The 18958-nt window shown below is 44.3% G+C and overlaps 4 non-coding genes and 1 pseudogene across 4 annotated transcripts; all 5 read left to right on the forward strand.

Moving 5' to 3' along the window:
- Positions 1–7093: 7093 nt before the first annotated feature.
- LOC130342418 (U2 spliceosomal RNA) lies at positions 7094–7304 on the forward strand (annotated as a pseudogene).
- Positions 7305–9391: 2087 nt separating this feature from the next.
- On the forward strand, positions 9392–9582 carry LOC130342449 (U2 spliceosomal RNA). The gene has a single exon (XR_008882089.1). It is a non-coding gene; the product is annotated as a U2 spliceosomal RNA (small nuclear RNA).
- A 2111-nt stretch (positions 9583–11693) lies between these two features.
- Positions 11694–11884, forward strand: LOC130342450 (U2 spliceosomal RNA). Its single transcript, XR_008882090.1, has one exon. It is a non-coding gene; the product is annotated as a U2 spliceosomal RNA (small nuclear RNA).
- Positions 11885–13971: 2087 nt separating this feature from the next.
- On the forward strand, positions 13972–14162 carry LOC130342451 (U2 spliceosomal RNA). The gene has a single exon (XR_008882091.1). It is a non-coding gene; the product is annotated as a U2 spliceosomal RNA (small nuclear RNA).
- A 2085-nt stretch (positions 14163–16247) lies between these two features.
- LOC130342406 (U2 spliceosomal RNA) lies at positions 16248–16438 on the forward strand. Its single transcript, XR_008882058.1, has one exon. It is a non-coding gene; the product is annotated as a U2 spliceosomal RNA (small nuclear RNA).
- Positions 16439–18958: the final 2520 nt, after the last annotated feature.

The raw sequence follows: 18958 nt of genomic DNA on the forward strand, positions 1-18958 counted from the left end.
CCAAAAAACAAAAGGTGGTGCTGCTGCTGCTTCTGCTGCTTCTGCTTCTGCTTGTGTCTGGCCGCTGTTGGAGCGTCCAGGCACAGGACTTCTGCTGCTGCTGACTAAATGGCCTCCTTAATTGGATCATTTGAGTAGCCAGCACACCTGTGCAGGTAGGGCATGACATGATAGGCAGCTGCCTTGATAGCGGGTGGGTGCTGAATGTTCCTAATTGACAAAATAAGATTAATGCTTATGAAGAAATATAAAATCTCATCCCTTCCCCAATATCGCGCCACACCCCTACCCCTTAATTCCCTGGTTGAACTTGATGGACATATGTCTTTTTTCGACCGTACTAACTATGTAACTATGTAACATAACATGGGGGGGGGGGGGGTCTCCTGGCTGTTCACACAGGTGTGTCATTGCTGTACATTGACCATGCATTGCTTCTGTGGTATTGCAAAGGCAAAGACAAATGCTTCCAGCCATCCATTGCACTAATGGATTGGTCATCAGCTGGCTGTCTATGTCCCGCATCAATATAGACCAAAGTACAGAGGGTTAGGCTATGCTATTGTGCACCTACCTGATGCATCAGAAGGTGCGAGGCCCTTGCTAAATTCTGTGCACAGACTTTGAGATCTATACTTTAGACTGTATCTAAACCTGCTCCAACATGGACTGACATTCTGGCCTACTTTCAGCCGATGCGACTTGTCTGTCGCTGAACAGTCGCTTTTTATGTATTCAGCACCTATGTATAATGTTGTAAAAATGCTCTAGAAGCTAAAGTCGCAGAAATGTCACACATATTTGGCCTGCAACTTTCTGTGCGACAAATTCAGACAGGAAAAATCAGTATAAATCCTTAGAAAATTATCCCCCAGTGTCTCCATCTGCTGGCGGTATTGAATAAGCATTGCTGCACTGATGGGGTATGCATTAGACGAAAAAAAAGAAGAAAAAGAAGAATAATACGCCCAGAAAAGAGGCGAAAAGGAGAAAAACGTAAAAAAACGTGAAAAAAAAGTAAGAGGAAGAGAAGGGAAAAAAAGGTGGAAATGGGTTTAAAAGTGATTTCGGCGGAGAAATATATATATATATATATATATATATATATATATATATATATACGCGCACACACACACATATATATAAACGTATTCTCCGTTGAGATATTGCAGCCGCTGCTGTGTCCAGGCCCAGGAGCCTTAGCACTGTGCTGTGATGTCACTCAATACCACTGACATCACTAGGTGTAAACAACATCTCTCCTTTGCTGTGTATGTGACTATGGAGCTGTTTGGTGATGTCGTCTATTATGGCCTTCATAGAAGCAACAGGAGATTGTTGCATCCATCTAGAACCCTCAGAACTACAGTGCTATGATGTCACTCACTTCCACAGGCCTTGCAGAGTGTAAACAACAACAACCCAGCTTTGTTGTGTATGTAACCATAGGGATTTGTGATGTCACCTAGAACCTTCACAGCAGCGACAGCTTTATGAGGAGCATCAGCACTGCTCTGCCTGAGCAGAACCATCACCGCCATAGGTTGTCAAATAACCCGGGTTTAACCCACACAGGTAAGTCCAATGGGGTGCAGGCATGTCCTCTATGCTTACAGCTTCCCGTGGGTGTTGGTTTGATACCGTTTGGGGACAGCCAAGGAGGCATCTGCAGGCAACAAAGGTAGGTGTGTGCTTGTGTGTGTGTTTCCTATGCAGATCCTAAGCCCAGTGTCACATGCAAGTAGGAGGAGTAAGAAGGGTTCCTGGCAAATCCGGGTTATGGATTGCATTTAAAAAGGCCCCGTGGGAGTGCAATGGGCCCCTGTCTTGCTGCTTAGCAATAATGGTATGGGTTTAGGTTCTGCTGTGTGTACTGGTGGTTGACTGCCCACCAGCCCAGAGTGTGCATGGAAAATTGTCTGGCAGCCTCCCTGACAGCAAGCAGTGATAGTGCCCATGAAGGGCACCTTGTTGGGCCCGCCCCTTTCACGGTTATCGCTTCTCGGCCTTTTGTCTTCGATCCTGTGCGGTTTACCGGGCAGGGTAGGAGTCGGAAGGGGTGGTGATCGGGGCCCTCTTTTGCGGGGGGCCCTGGATTGTTACTGGGTTGCGATAGTGGGTATCTTAACCTGCAAAAATGAGCGGAGAGAGGACTCGAGGACTCGAGGATACGGTGCGGATTTACGTTCCTGGCGAACACCGGGGGACGATTGGATTGGATCAAGTTGTGCTGGAGATTCTTCGCAAGCTCCAGTACCTTCAGGTATGGCATGTAATCGCTATGCAAGACTTCCCTAGGCAAGGGATTTACGATATAACCTTTTATGATTCTGAGGTTTGCCAGAGGGTCTACATGGACTTAGAAGTGATGAAGAGGAGGAATGAGCCAGCTATAATGAGTAAGGTGAAAGTGGAGCCATTATTCATGAATATGTCTAAGGTTGTTATAGTCCATATGTACAACCCGAAGGTTTCGGATGAGATGGTGACCAATTTTTTGTACCGATATTGTGATGAAGTTAAATTTCTTGGAAGACTCAAGAACAGACATGGGTACTTTAATTGTAAAAGGAAATTTGTTGTAAAATTTAAAAAGGACGAAGGAATGGAAGAGGGAAGGAAGAGTATACCACAGGTATTTTCTATTGGAGGAGAAAGAGGTTTTTGTTTTTATGAAGGACAGTTGCAGTACTGTAGACGTTGTCACGCTTATGGACATGTACAGGAGTCTTGCCCTGAGCAAGGAGTATGCTGCAGGAATTGTGGGAAATCAGGTCACAACTCGGGTGAATGTACTGAGAAGAAAACGTGTGATATCTGTGGTAGTGAGGAGCATTTGGCTAGAGGATGCAGCTTATGGTATAGAAAGAAAATGAGCTATGCTGACGCGGCTGGAAATAGAAGAGAGGAAAGAGGAGAAAGGCCATTTCCACGTGTTTTTGGTGTGAATGCTGAGGTGACTCAGGTGATTGACGAGAACTCTGTAAAAGGGAGTGCAGCAGGTGTGACAGTGCAGCACATGAATACTCAGGAAAAATCTGGAAAAGGGGAGGAGGGTGACTCCACTGGTGTGCATTGTGAGGAGACTGGTGTTGGTGAAGAGTTTACTGAGGTCAGTAAGAAGAAAGCACGTAAAGGGAAAAAAGAGAAAGTGGTGGAGAGTGTGGAGACTGTGTGTAGGGAGGTTCCCCCATGTGAAGAAACAATTGAGGATTTTGAATGCCCAAACCCAGTGGTGGGGGAGGAGGAGGGGATGGAGTTTCAGGAGAATGAGAGTGAGAGATCCCTAACACCTGGGCAGAGGGTGATTAGTGGGGAGGAGAATGTAACATCTGAAGAGGAGGAGAAGGAGGAGGAGGAGGGGGAAGATGAAGATGAAGATGCAAATGGAGGCTTTCAAGGTAAAAGTAAAAGGTGTAAGAAAGGGAGTTGGTCAGGGGATCAGACGGATCCTGTGTATGGAGGTGAGAAAATGATGGACAGGGACTCTCAAGTGGGGTCGCCTGATTGCTATGGGATGCTGCTAAGGAAGGTTGAAGGTCAGAATACTAACTTCTAGTTAAAATGGATGTTAAGAAAATGGATTGCCTTCTTTCCTTTTTAATGGCATTGGTTGTGGCTACTCTTAATGTTCGGAGTATAGGAACAACCATCAGAAGAGCAGCAGTTTTTGATTTTTTGGAGAATGTGAAGGGAGATATATTTTGTTTACAGGAGTGTGCAATTAAGTCTGCACCTTATGTAGATGAATGGAAGAGAGGGCAGTCTTTTTGGTCTACATGCACAGAGAATAAAAATGAAGGTGTGGGGATTTTATTGTGTAACAGGGACATTAAAGTTTTAAATTGCCAAGTTTTAGTACCAGGTCGTTGTATGGTTTTAAATTTTGAGTTTTTAGGCCAGAGAATGAGAGTTTTTAATGCATATGCGCCAGCAGAAAAACAGGCACGTGTGTTATTTTTAGAGTCTCTTAAACTTTTTATTCCTGGTCGTGATGGTACTATTATTGTTGGTGATTTTAACTGCATTAGATCCGTCAATGATCGTGAGAGCTCTGCTAAGGTTAGAACTGATATTACTTCAAATGTTTTAAACCAAATTATTCAAGACTTACATTATTCTGATGTGGGACTGATGGTTAGCACTGATGAAAGATACACCTATATATCAGATAGTGGCCGCTGTAAATCCCGGATTGATTACATTCTTGTCTCTGAGGGGATTAAGGTGGTCCGGTGCAATCAAATGATGTCAACTTTCTCAGATCATAAGATGGTGTCGGCAGAAATAAGTATTGCAGAGTCCTTTCATTTTGGTAGAGGGCTCTGGAAATTAAATGTAAGTCTATTAGAAGATGAAGAAGTAATGGCCGGTTTTAAAGATTTTTTTTTATCTTGTACTTCTAAACAATCTGTTTTTAGTAATGTTTTAGCTTGGTGGGATTGGGCAAAAAGTGAGTTTGCTAAGTATTTTAAGTTCATTTGCATAAGGAGGGCACAAGAAAAGAGGAGGGGTTATGAAAGGCTTATCTCACGTTTAGAAACTCTCTTTAAGTTTAAACATGTTGGTGTGGAGGTGGAGGAGGAAATTGAGAAGGTGAAAATTGAGATGAAGAACAGGTTGTTGGAAAGAGGTAGAAATATTGTTTTTAAATCCAAAGTTCAACATTTGGAGGAAAATGAACAATGTACAAGATATTTCTTTAAAAAATGTTTTAATGCTAGGGGTGTTTTTAAGTCTGTTTTAACTCCTACAGGGGAAGTTGTTGGTGATGAGATGGTGAAGGAGATTGGCAGATTTTATGAAACACTTTTTAGTAATAAGAGCAGAGCCAGTGAGACGGAGATGAATGATTATTGTAATATTTTAGAGAATAATGTCCCTGAAGGAAAAAGTGCATTTTTAATTGAGGAAGTTTGTGAAGGGGAGATCAAGCAGGCTCTGGACAAGACAGCGAAAGGGAAGACACCGGGCTGTGATGGCCTCCCCTTTGAGTTTTATTCAGTTTTTTGGCATATTTTAAAGCAAGATTTTACACGGGTGGTGCAATATGTTTTTAACTCAGGTATTTTAGCGGAGTCTATGAAGAAAGGAGTTATTACCTTGATACATAAGAAAGGTGATGAAAGAGATTTGAAAAACTGGAGGCCGATCACATTATTGAATACAGATTATAAGATCATTGCAAAGATTGTGGCGAACAGGATGAGTGACATAGTTGAGCACCTTGTTGGAGAATACCAAGTTTGTGCAGTGCCAAATAGGAGAATAACTGATAATTTATTAGTTTTAAGAGACTCTATTTATTATAGTAATTTTAATAAGAATGCACTTTTTGTGGAATCCATTGATTTTGAAAAAGCTTATGACAGAGTTGCTCATGATTTTATGTTTATGGTTTTAAAGCATATGGGTATTCCTGAGAAGCTACTGTTTGTGATTAAAAGTTTTTATTATGGGGCAACAAGTCAGATTTTAGTCAATGGACATGTGGGGCCGGGTTTTAATATTTTATCAGGAGTACGACAGGGATGCCCACTCTCCCCAATTTTATTCATTTGTGTCATTGAGGCCTTGCTCAAAAATGTACAGAAGGACAAATGTGTGAGTGGTGTTTTTATCCCGGGAAGTAATGGAAGGAATTTGAAGGTTTTAAGTTACATGGATGATGTGGTTTTTACTTGCACTTCCCAAGCTGATCTTAACAGAGTGAATTTGCATGTAAAGATTTTTTGCTGTATTGCTGGTATGAAAGTCAATTGGGGGAAGTGCCAATTGAGTAATTTTGGAAAGCAAGGAAAAGTGGTGGTGGATGGCGTGGATGAGAAGGAGGATATTGAAGTGTTAGGGGTTGTTTTTGAAAAAAATCTAAAAGGAGGGAAAAGTCATGAAAAGTTGGAGGAGAAGATAGAGAAGAAATTATCTTTTTGGAAATTGAGAAACTTGTCCCTTAAAGGTAAAGTTCTGATTTTAAAGGCAGTAATTTTGCCACTACTATTATATACTGCAATGGTTTTCCCACCCGGCAAATTATGGACCAGAAGGATGACAAGGAAGTTGTTTATTTTTTTCTGGGGTTCAAAGATGGAAAAGATGAAGAGGGAGGAAGTGATGAAGAGCGTGAAGAAAGGCGGATATAATTTCCCGGATATTAATCTGTTTTTAAAGACTCATTACTTTCTTTTAATTTATAAAGTGTCTCAGTGCAATAATTGGGTGGCAGACATGAGCAGGTATTTGGCAGGATGGTTGTTTTCCAAATGGGGCTGGTGTGAGAAGGATCTGAGGAGACCAATAGCGCAAGTTATACCTACCTTCTATGTGGTTCTCAGGTCTTTCAGTGATCAATTTGGTTTGAGTTCCCTGGGAAAACCTGAGAAAAAGAAAATTGAAAATGAAATAAGAAAAAATGAGAGATTATATGAAGTACCATTCTGCACTACTGCTCAGTCTGTGAAGATCTGGAATCTTTTTAATGTTAGAGGATTATCGAATAGACAGAGAGATGTAAACTGGATGACTTTTCATGGCTGCCTCCCAACCAGAGCTTTCCTGAATGGACGAGGAATAAGAGTGAGCGAGAAATGTCCAAGAGAGGGTTGTGGAGGCAGGGAGGATACAGTGCACTTATTTTGGAACTGTTTTTATGCAAGAGAATTTTTTATGCTTCTACAGAGGTTTTTTTCTGCAATCACGGGATATGTTGATTTTAATTTTGAGAAGATTTTTATTGGTCAGGATTTTAGCAGGAGAGAGGACACACGTGAAAGCTGGATTGTATTTTCTGTTTTTAAAGAAGTTTTATGGGATTCTAGAAACCTGCTTGTTTTTAAAAATGTGTGTATTTCTCCAAGGGAGTTGAAGAGACTTTTTTTTGGAAGGTTGTTTATTATTTTTCTATTTGACAAGAAGAGAATGGAAGAGGAAGAGGCTGAAAAGATTTGGAGATACAAGGAATGGAGAAAGTTGTAAGTATCCTGATCAAGGTTTTGAATTTGTGCTTCTCTTATAGTTTTCTTATTGAGATATTTTTCCGCATGATGTTTTTTCAGACTTTGTTTAGAAGTGATGAGTTTTGGTAGGTGACCTGATGATCGCTTGAACAATAGTCTGTAACTGAGGAAAAAAAAAAAAAAAAAAAAAAAAAAAAATCTGTTCTTATCAGTTTAATATCTGATACGTCCCCTATCTGGGGACCATATATTAAATGGATTTTTGAGAACGGGGGCCGATTTCGAAGCTTGCTTCCGTCGCCCTATGCATTGACCCGATATGGCAGTATCTTCGGGTACAGTGCACCACCCCCTTACAGGGTTAAAAAGAAAGATTCCTACTTTCATTGCTACCTGCTTGCTGGCTAGCCAGCTAGCCAGCCCTGTGGGCCTTGCTGCTGCTGCAGCCAAAAAACAAAAGGTGGTGCTGCTGCTGCTTCTGCTGCTTCTGCTTCTGCTTGTGTCTGGCCGCTGTTGGAGCGTCCAGGCACAGGACTTCTGCTGCTGCTGACTAAATGGCCTCCTTAATTGGATCATTTGAGTAGCCAGCACACCTGTGCAGGTAGGGCATGACATGATAGGCAGCTGCCTTGATAGCGGGTGGGTGCTGAATGTTCCTAATTGACAAAATAAGATTAATGCTTATGAAGAAATATAAAATCTCATCCCTTCCCCAATATCGCGCCACACCCCTACCCCTTAATTCCCTGGTTGAACTTGATGGACATATGTCTTTTTTCGACCGTACTAACTATGTAACTATGTAACATAACATGGGGGGGGGGGGGGGGTCTCCTGGCTGTTCACACAGGTGTGTCATTGCTGTACATTGACCATGCATTGCTTCTGTGGTATTGCAAAGGCAAAGACAAATGCTTCCAGCCATCCATTGCACTAATGGATTGGTCATCAGCTGGCTGTCTATGTCCCGCATCAATATAGACCAAAGTACAGAGGGTTAGGCTATGCTATTGTGCACCTACCTGATGCATCAGAAGGTGCGAGGCCCTTGCTAAATTCTGTGCACAGACTTTGAGATCTATACTTTAGACTGTATCTAAACCTGCTCCAACATGGACTGACATTCTGGCCTACTTTCAGCCGATGCGACTTGTCTGTCGCTGAACAGTCGCTTTTTATGTATTCAGCACCTATGTATAATGTTGTAAAAATGCTCTAGAAGCTAAAGTCGCAGAAATGTCACACATATTTGGCCTGCAACTTTCTGTGCGACAAATTCAGACAGGAAAAATCAGTATAAATCCTTAGAAAATTATCCCCCAGTGTCTCCATCTGCTGGCGGTATTGAATAAGCATTGCTGCACTGATGGGGTATGCATTAGACGAAAAAAAAGAAGAAAAAGAAGAATAATACGCCCAGAAAAGAGGCGAAAAGGAGAAAAACGTAAAAAAACGTGAAAAAAAAGTAAGAGGAAGAGAAGGGAAAAAAAGGTGGAAATGGGTTTAAAAGTGATTTCGGCGGAGAAATATATATATATATATATATATATATATATATATATATACGCGCACACACACACATATATATAAACGTATTCTCCGTTGAGATATTGCAGCCGCTGCTGTGTCCAGGCCCAGGAGCCTTAGCACTGTGCTGTGATGTCACTCAATACCACTGACATCACTAGGTGTAAACAACATCTCTCCTTTGCTGTGTATGTGACTATGGAGCTGTTTGGTGATGTCGTCTATTATGGCCTTCATAGAAGCAACAGGAGATTGTTGCATCCATCTAGAACCCTCAGAACTACAGTGCTATGATGTCACTCACTTCCACAGGCCTTGCAGAGTGTAAACAACAACAACCCAGCTTTGTTGTGTATGTAACCATAGGGATTTGTGATGTCACCTAGAACCTTCACAGCAGCGACAGCTTTATGAGGAGCATCAGCACTGCTCTGCCTGAGCAGAACCATCACCGCCATAGGTTGTCAAATAACCCGGGTTTAACCCACACAGGTAAGTCCAATGGGGTGCAGGCATGTCCTCTATGCTTACAGCTTCCCGTGGGTGTTGGTTTGATACCGTTTGGGGACAGCCAAGGAGGCATCTGCAGGCAACAAAGGTAGGTGTGTGCTTGTGTGTGTGTTTCCTATGCAGATCCTAAGCCCAGTGTCACATGCAAGTAGGAGGAGTAAGAAGGGTTCCTGGCAAATCCGGGTTATGGATTGCATTTAAAAAGGCCCCGTGGGAGTGCAATGGGCCCCTGTCTTGCTGCTTAGCAATAATGGTATGGGTTTAGGTTCTGCTGTGTGTACTGGTGGTTGACTGCCCCCCAGCCCAGAGTGTGCATGGAAAATTGTCTGGCAGCCTCCCTGACAGCAAGCAGTGATAGTGCCCATGAAGGGCACCTTGTTGGGCCCGCCCCTTTCACGGTTATCGCTTCTCGGCCTTTTGGCTAAGATCAAGTGTAGTATCTGTTCTTATCAGTTTAATATCTGATACGTCCCCTATCTGGGGACCATATATTAAATGGATTTTTGAGAACGGGGGCCGATTTCGAAGCTTGCTTCCGTCGCCCTATGCATTGACCCGATATGGCAGTATCTTCGGGTACAGTGCACCACCCCCTTACAGGGTTAAAAAGAAAGATTCCTACTTTCATTGCTACCTGCTTGCTGGCTAGCCAGCTAGCCAGCCCTGTGGGCCTTGCTGCTGCTGCAGCCAAAAAACAAAAGGTGGTGCTGCTGCTGCTTCTGCTGCTTCTGCTTCTGCTTGTGTCTGGCCGCTGTTGGAGCGTCCAGGCACAGGACTTCTGCTGCTGCTGACTAAATGGCCTCCTTAATTGGATCATTTGAGTAGCCAGCACACCTGTGCAGGTAGGGCATGACATGATAGGCAGCTGCCTTGATAGCGGGTGGGTGCTGAATGTTCCTAATTGACAAAATAAGATTAATGCTTATGAAGAAATATAAAATCTCATCCCTTCCCCAATATCGCGCCACACCCCTACCCCTTAATTCCCTGGTTGAACTTGATGGACATATGTCTTTTTTCGACCGTACTAACTATGTAACTATGTAACATAACATGGGGGGGGGGGGGTCTCCTGGCTGTTCACACAGGTGTGTCATTGCTGTACATTGACCATGCATTGCTTCTGTGGTATTGCAAAGGCAAAGACAAATGCTTCCAGCCATCCATTGCACTAATGGATTGGTCATCAGCTGGCTGTCTATGTCCCGCATCAATATAGACCAAAGTACAGAGGGTTAGGCTATGCTATTGTGCACCTACCTGATGCATCAGAAGGTGCGAGGCCCTTGCTAAATTCTGTGCACAGACTTTGAGATCTATACTTTAGACTGTATCTAAACCTGCTCCAACATGGACTGACATTCTGGCCTACTTTCAGCCGATGCGACTTGTCTGTCGCTGAACAGTCGCTTTTTATGTATTCAGCACCTATGTATAATGTTGTAAAAATGCTCTAGAAGCTAAAGTCGCAGAAATGTCACACATATTTGGCCTGCAACTTTCTGTGCGACAAATTCAGACAGGAAAAATCAGTATAAATCCTTAGAAAATTATCCCCCAGTGTCTCCATCTGCTGGCGGTATTGAATAAGCATTGCTGCACTGATGGGGTATGCATTAGACGAAAAAAAAGAAGAAAAAGAAGAATAATACGCCCAGAAAAGAGGCGAAAAGGAGAAAAACGTAAAAAAACGTGAAAAAAAATGTAAGAGGAAGAGAAGGGAAAAAAAGGTGGAAATGGGTTTAAAAGTGATTTCGGCGGAGAAATATATATATATATATATATATATATATATGTATATATATATATATATATATATATATATATATACGCGCACACACACACATATATATAAACGTATTCTCCGTTGAGATATTGCAGCCGCTGCTGTGTCCAGGCCCAGGAGCCTTAGCACTGTGCTGTGATGTCACTCAATACCACTGACATCACTAGGTGTAAACAACATCTCTCCTTTGCTGTGTATGTGACTATGGAGCTGTTTGGTGATGTCGTCTATTATGGCCTTCATAGAAGCAACAGGAGATTGTTGCATCCATCTAGAACCCTCAGAACTACAGTGCTATGATGTCACTCACTTCCACAGGCCTTGCAGAGTGTAAACAACAACAACCCAGCTTTGTTGTGTATGTAACCATAGGGATTTGTGATGTCACCTAGAACCTTCACAGCAGCGACAGCTTTATGAGGAGCATCAGCACTGCTCTGCCTGAGCAGAACCATCACCGCCATAGGTTGTCAAATAACCCGGGTTTAACCCACACAGGTAAGTCCAATGGGGTGCAGGCATGTCCTCTATGCTTACAGCTTCCCGTGGGTGTTGGTTTGATACCGTTTGGGGACAGCCAAGGAGGCATCTGCAGGCAACAAAGGTAGGTGTGTGCTTGTGTGTGTGTTTCCTATGCAGATCCTAAGCCCAGTGTCACATGCAAGTAGGAGGAGTAAGAAGGGTTCCTGGCAAATCCGGGTTATGGATTGCATTTAAAAAGGCCCCGTGGGAGTGCAATGGGCCCCTGTCTTGCTGCTTAGCAATAATGGTATGGGTTTAGGTTCTGCTGTGTGTACTGGTGGTTGACTGCCCACCAGCCCAGAGTGTGCATGGAAAATTGTCTGGCAGCCTCCCTGACAGCAAGCAGTGATAGTGCCCATGAAGGGCACCTTGTTGGGCCCGCCCCTTTCACGGTTATCGCTTCTCGGCCTTTTGGCTAAGATCAAGTGTAGTATCTGTTCTTATCAGTTTAATATCTGATACGTCCCCTATCTGGGGACCATATATTAAATGGATTTTTGAGAACGGGGGCCGATTTCGAAGCTTGCTTCCGTCGCCCTATGCATTGACCCGATATGGCAGTATCTTCGGGTACAGTGCACCACCCCCTTACAGGGTTAAAAAGAAAGATTCCTACTTTCATTGCTACCTGCTTGCTGGCTAGCCAGCTAGCCAGCCCTGTGGGCCTTGCTGCTGCTGCAGCCAAAAAACAAAAGGTGGTGCTGCTGCTGCTTCTGCTGCTTCTGCTTCTGCTTGTGTCTGGCCGCTGTTGGAGCGTCCAGGCACAGGACTTCTGCTGCTGCTGACTAAATGGCCTCCTTAATTGGATCATTTGAGTAGCCAGCACACCTGTGCAGGTAGGGCATGACATGATAGGCAGCTGCCTTGATAGCGGGTGGGTGCTGAATGTTCCTAATTGACAAAATAAGATTAATGCTTATGAAGAAATATAAAATCTCATCCCTTCCCCAATATCGCGCCACACCCCTACCCCTTAATTCCCTGGTTGAACTTGATGGACATATGTCTTTTTTCGACAGTACTAACTATGTAACTATGTAACATAACATGGGGGGGGGGGGGGGGGGTCTCCTGGCTGTTCACACAGGTGTGTCATTGCTGTACATTGACCATGCATTGCTTCTGTGGTATTGCAAAGGCAAAGACAAATGCTTCCAGCCATCCATTGCACTAATGGATTGGTCATCAGCTGGCTGTCTATGTCCCGCATCAATATAGACCAAAGTACAGAGGGTTAGGCTATGCTATTGTGCACCTACCTGATGCATCAGAAGGTGCGAGGCCCTTGCTAAATTCTGTGCACAGACTTTGAGATCTATACTTTAGACTGTATCTAAACCTGCTCCAACATGGACTGACATTCTGGCCTACTTTCAGCCGATGCGACTTGTCTGTCGCTGAACAGTCGCTTTTTATGTATTCAGCACCTATGTATAATGTTGTAAAAATGCTCTAGAAGCTAAAGTCGCAGAAATGTCACACATATTTGGCCTGCAACTTTCTGTGCGACAAATTCAGACAGGAAAAATCAGTATAAATCCTTAGAAAATTATCCCCCAGTGTCTCCATCTGCTGGCGGTATTGAATAAGCATTGCTGCACTGATGGGGTATGCATTAGACGAAAAAAAAGAAGAAAAAGAAGAATAATACGCCCAGAAAAGAGGCGAAAAGGAGAAAAACGTAAAAAAACGTGAAAAAAAAGTAAGAGGAAGAGAAGGGAAAAAAAGGTGGAAATGGGTTTAAAAGTGATTTCGGCGGAGAAATATATATATATATATATATATATATATATATATATACGCGCACACACACACATATATATAAACGTATTCTCCGTTGAGATATTGCAGCCGCTGCTGTGTCCAGGCCCAGGAGCCTTAGCACTGTGCTGTGATGTCACTCAATACCACTGACATCACTAGGTGTAAACAACATCTCTCCTTTGCTGTGTATGTGACTATGGAGCTGTTTGGTGATGTCGTCTATTATGGCCTTCATAGAAGCAACAGGAGATTGTTGCATCCATCTAGAACCCTCAGAACTACAGTGCTATGATGTCACTCACTTCCACAGGCCTTGCAGAGTGTAAACAACAACAACCCAGCTTTGTTGTGTATGTAACCATAGGGATTTGTGATGTCACCTAGAACCTTCACAGCAGCGACAGCTTTATGAGGAGCATCAGCACTGCTCTGCCTGAGCAGAACCATCACCGCCATAGGTTGTCAAATAACCCGGGTTTAACCCACACAGGTAAGTCCAATGGGGTGCAGGCATGTCCTCTATGCTTACAGCTTCCCGTGGGTGTTGGTTTGATACCGTTTGGGGACAGCCAAGGAGGCATCTGCAGGCAACAAAGGTAGGTGTGTGCTTGTGTGTGTGTTTCCTATGCAGATCCTAAGCCCAGTGTCACATGCAAGTAGGAGGAGTAAGAAGGGTTCCTGGCAAATCCGGGTTATGGATTGCATTTAAAAAGGCCCCGTGGGAGTGCAATGGGCCCCTGTCTTGCTGCTTAGCAATAATGGTATGGGTTTAGGTTCTGCTGTGTGTACTGGTGGTTGACTGCCCCCCAGCCCAGAGTGTGCATGGAAAATTGTCTGGCAGCCTCCCTGACAGCAAGCAGTGATAGTGCCCATGAAGGGCACCTTGTTGGGCCCGCCCCTTTCACGGTTATCGCTTCTCGGCCTTTTGGCTAAGATCAAGTGTAGTATCTGTTCTTATCAGTTTAATATCTGATACGTCCCCTATCTGGGGACCATATATTAAATGGATTTTTGAGAACGGGGGCCGATTTCGAAGCTTGCTTCCGTCGCCCTATGCATTGACCCGATATGGCAGTATCTTCGGGTACAGTGCACCACCCCCTTACAGGGTTAAAAAGAAAGATTCCTACTTTCATTGCTACCTGCTTGCTGGCTAGCCAGCTAGCCAGCCCTGTGGGCCTTGCTGCTGCTGCAGCCAAAAAACAAAAGGTGGTGCTGCTGCTGCTTCTGCTGCTTCTGCTTCTGCTTGTGTCTGGCCGCTGTTGGAGCGTCCAGGCACAGGACTTCTGCTGCTGCTGACTAAATGGCCTCCTTAATTGGATCATTTGAGTAGCCAGCACACCTGTGCAGGTAGGGCATGACATGATAGGCAGCTGCCTTGATAGCGGGTGGGTGCTGAATGTTCCTAATTGACAAAATAAGATTAATGCTTATGAAGAAATATAAAATCTCATCCCTTCCCCAATATCGCGCCACACCCCTACCCCTTAATTCCCTGGTTGAACTTGATGGACATATGTCTTTTTTCGACCGTACTAACTATGTAACTATGTAACATAACATGGGGGGGGGGGGGGGGTCTCCTGGCTGTTCACACAGGTGTGTCATTGCTGTACATTGACCATGCATTGCTTCTGTGGTATTGCAAAGGCAAAGACAAATGCTTCCAGCCATCCATTGCACTAATGGATTGGTCATCAGCTGGCTGTCTATGTCCCGCATCAATATAGACCAAAGTACAGAGGGTTAGGCTATGCTATTGTGCACCTACCTGATGCATCAGAAGGTGCGAGGCCCTTGCTAAATTCTGTGCACAGACTTTGAGATCTATACTTTAGACTGTATCTAAACCTGCTCCAACATGGACTGACATTCTGGCCTACTTTCAGCCGATGCGACTTGTCTGTCGCTGAACAGTCGCTTTTTATGTATTCAGCACCTATGTATAATGTTGTAAAAATGCTCTAGAAGCTAAAGTCGCAGAAATGTCACACATATTTGGCCTGCAACTTTCTGTGCGACAAATTCAGACAGGAAAAATCAGTATAAATCCTTAGAAAATTATCCCCCAGTGTCTCCATCTGCTGGCGGTATTGAATAAGCATTGCTGCACTGATGGGGTATGCATTAGACGAAAAAAAAGAAGAAAAAGAAGAATAATACGCCCAGAAAAGAGGCGAAAAGGAGAAAAACGTAAAAAAACGTGAAAAAAAAGTAAGAGGAAGAGAAGGGAAAAAAAGGTGGAAATGGGTTTAAAAGTGATTTCGGCGGAGAAATATATATATATATATATATATATATATATATATATACGCGCACACACACACATATATATAAACGTATTCTCCGTTGAGATATTGCAGCCGCTGCTGTGTCCAGGCCCAGGAGCCTTAGCACTGTGCTGTGATGTCACTCAATACCACTGACATCACTAGGTGTAAACAACATCTCTCCTTTGCTGTGTATGTGACTATGGAGCTGTTTGGTGATGTCGTCTATTATGGCCTTCATAGAAGCAACAGGAGATTGTTGCATCCATCTAGAACCCTCAGAACTACAGTGCTATGATGTCACTCACTTCCACAGGCCTTGCAGAGTGTAAACAACAACAACCCAGCTTTGTTGTGTATGTAACCATAGGGATTTGTGATGTCACCTAGAACCTTCACAGCAGCGACAGCTTTATGAGGAGCATCAGCACTGCTCTGCCTGAGCAGAACCATCACCGCCATAGGTTGTCAAATAACCCGGGTTTAACCCACACAGGTAAGTCCAATGGGGTGCAGGCATGTCCTCTATGCTTACAGCTTCCCGTGGGTGTTGGTTTGATACCGTTTGGGGACAGCCAAGGAGGCATCTGCAGGCAACAAAGGTAGGTGTGTGCTTGTGTGTGTGTTTCCTATGCAGATCCTAAGCCCAGTGTCACATGCAAGTAGGAGGAGTAAGAAGGGTTCCTGGCAAATCCGGGTTATGGATTGCATTTAAAAAGGCCCCGTGGGAGTGCAATGGGCCCCTGTCTTGCTGCTTAGCAATAATGGTATGGGTTTAGGTTCTGCTGTGTGTACTGGTGGTTGACTGCCCCCCAGCCCAGAGTGTGCATGGAAAATTGTCTGGCAGCCTCCCTGACAGCAAGCAGTGATAGTGCCCATGAAGGGCACCTTGTTGGGCCCGCCCCTTTCACGGTTATCGCTTCTCGGCCTTTTGGCTAAGATCAAGTGTAGTATCTGTTCTTATCAGTTTAATATCTGATACGTCCCCTATCTGGGGACCATATATTAAATGGATTTTTGAGAACGGGGGCCAATTTCGAAGCTTGCTTCCGTCGCCCTATGCATTGACCCGATATGGCAGTATCTTCGGGTACAGTGCACCACCCCCTTACAGGGTTAAAAAGAAAGATTCCTACTTTCATTGCTACCTGCTTGCTGGCTAGCCAGCTAGCCAGCCCTGTGGGCCTTGCTGCTGCTGCAGCCAAAAAACAAAAGGTGGTGCTGCTGCTGCTTCTGCTGCTTCTGCTTCTGCTTGTGTCTGGCCGCTGTTGGAGCGTCCAGGCACAGGACTTCTGCTGCTGCTGACTAAATGGCCTCCTTAATTGGATCATTTGAGTAGCCAGCACACCTGTGCAGGTAGGGCATGACATGATAGGCAGCTGCCTTGATAGCGGGTGGGTGCTGAATGTTCCTAATTGACAAAATAAGATTAATGCTTATGAAGAAATATAAAATCTCATCCCTTCCCCAATATCGCGCCACACCCCTACCCCTTAATTCCCTGGTTGAACTTGATGGACATATGTCTTTTTTCGACCGTACTAACTATGTAACTATGTAACATAACATGGGGGGGGGGGGGGGTCTCCTGGCTGTTCACACAGGTGTGTCATTGCTGTACATTGACCATGCATTGCTTCTGTGGTATTGCAAAGGCAAAGACAAATGCTTCCAGCCATCCATTGCACTAATGGATTGGTCATCAGCTGGCTGTCTATGTCCCGCATCAATATAGACCAAAGTACAGAGGGTTAGGCTATGCTATTGTGCACCTACCTGATGCATCAGAAGGTGCGAGGCCCTTGCTAAATTCTGTGCACAGACTTTGAGATCTATACTTTAGACTGTATCTAAACCTGCTCCAACATGGACTGACATTCTGGCCTACTTTCAGCCGATGCGACTTGTCTGTCGCTGAACAGTCGCTTTTTATGTATTCAGCACCTATGTATAATGTTGTAAAAATGCTCTAGAAGCTAAAGTCGCAGAAATGTCACACATATTTGGCCTGCAACTTTCTGTGCGACAAATTCAGACAGGAAAAATCAGTATAAATCCTTAGAAAATTATCCCCCAGTGTCTCCATCTGCTGGCGGTATTGAATAAGCATTGCTGCACTGATGGGGTATGCATTAGACGAAAAAAAAGAAGAAAAAGAAGAATAATACGCCCAGAAAAGAGGCGAAAAGGAGAAAAACGTAAAAAAACGTGAAAAAAAAGTAAGAGGAAGAGAAGGGAAAAAAAGGTGGAAATGGGTTTAAAAGTGATTTCGGCGGAGAAATATATATTTGTGGTCGTGGCCCATGATAGTGGAATTGGACGTACTTACCAATGCTTGTCTTGATCTGTTTGTTTCACAACTCGTCCACCTGTAAAACACATCCTGCCACTGAACACACATGCCTTAACCTGGACTGATACTAACTGACCCTTACTACTGAATCTTAACAGCGGTTGAATTGTGCCCAAACCGCGAACGAGGGCACGCCTATAGTGGGCATGCCCTATTGGTGATAAATGAAAAATGGGTTTGGGAGGGTGGGCAACGCTGTGCGATGAACGTGCCGGCTTGCAGAGAGGCCGAACGTTAAATACACCCGGCCCCTCCCACAAATTCAGCCGTAGGCTTCTCACTTGTGGTCGTGGCCCATGATAGTGGAATTGGACGTACTTACCAATGCTTGTCTTGATCTGTTTGTTTCACAACTCGTCCACCTGTAAAACACATCCTGCCACTGAACACACATGCCTTAACCTGGACTGATACTAACTGACCCTTACTACTGAATCTTAACAGCGGTTGAATTGTGCCCAAACCGCGAACGGGGGCACGCCTATAGTGGGCAAAAAATGATAACACGGTTAGGTAAATGGTGAAAGCAAAATTACTTTTATTTATTACAGCACTAAAAATTTGAATACATCCGCCATTTCTAACTGGGGGTTGGGAATGTATGCCGCATAGGCATCTGATTTCCATCTTCCTAATTTTTTTAATATATGGACCGGTACTCCGTGTTTGGAGGCTGCGGAGGCTGCTCCAATGCGGAACGAGTGTCCTGAGTAGCAGCGTGGGTCAAGACCTAACAGCCTAATCAACGTGCGTACATGACTGACAAACTGAGCGGTGGTGAGAGGAGCTGAATCAAAAGGCAGCAGTGGCCTTAACTCTGGTTTGCCATTCATGATGTTTACCCACTCCGTGAGTACCGCAAGAGGGCACCAGGGGTTACCGGAGGGATAATACCGCACCATGGTGGACTCCCTGCAGGTTTTCGTGACCCGTAGTGTGAGCTCTGCATGACTTTGCTTAATGCTGAGTTGGCCTATGTCTACGAAAGGTGCTGAACGTGACGCACAAGTGATCTCCCCAGGCCTCAAAAACCCATAAAGCGCCAAATATATGCCGACCTTGATAACCTTGCTGTGGAACCACCCGAACGGGGCGGAGTCGAGAAGATTCGACATGTTTCTGAAGATTTCCCCTGTAATAGGTTGCCGTGTACCCACCCGCGGGATGGAGGTAGAATTAACCCCTTTTAATGCCGCTTTGATAAGATGTATTGAGCATATGGAAGGCTCTTCAGGGAATTGTAAAGCATGGTAGTGTTGAATTCCGGATATAT

This window comes from Hyla sarda, unplaced genomic scaffold (genome assembly GCF_029499605.1).
Source record: "Hyla sarda isolate aHylSar1 unplaced genomic scaffold, aHylSar1.hap1 scaffold_650, whole genome shotgun sequence".
In the NCBI taxonomy this organism is placed as follows: domain Eukaryota; kingdom Metazoa; phylum Chordata; class Amphibia; order Anura; family Hylidae; genus Hyla; species Hyla sarda.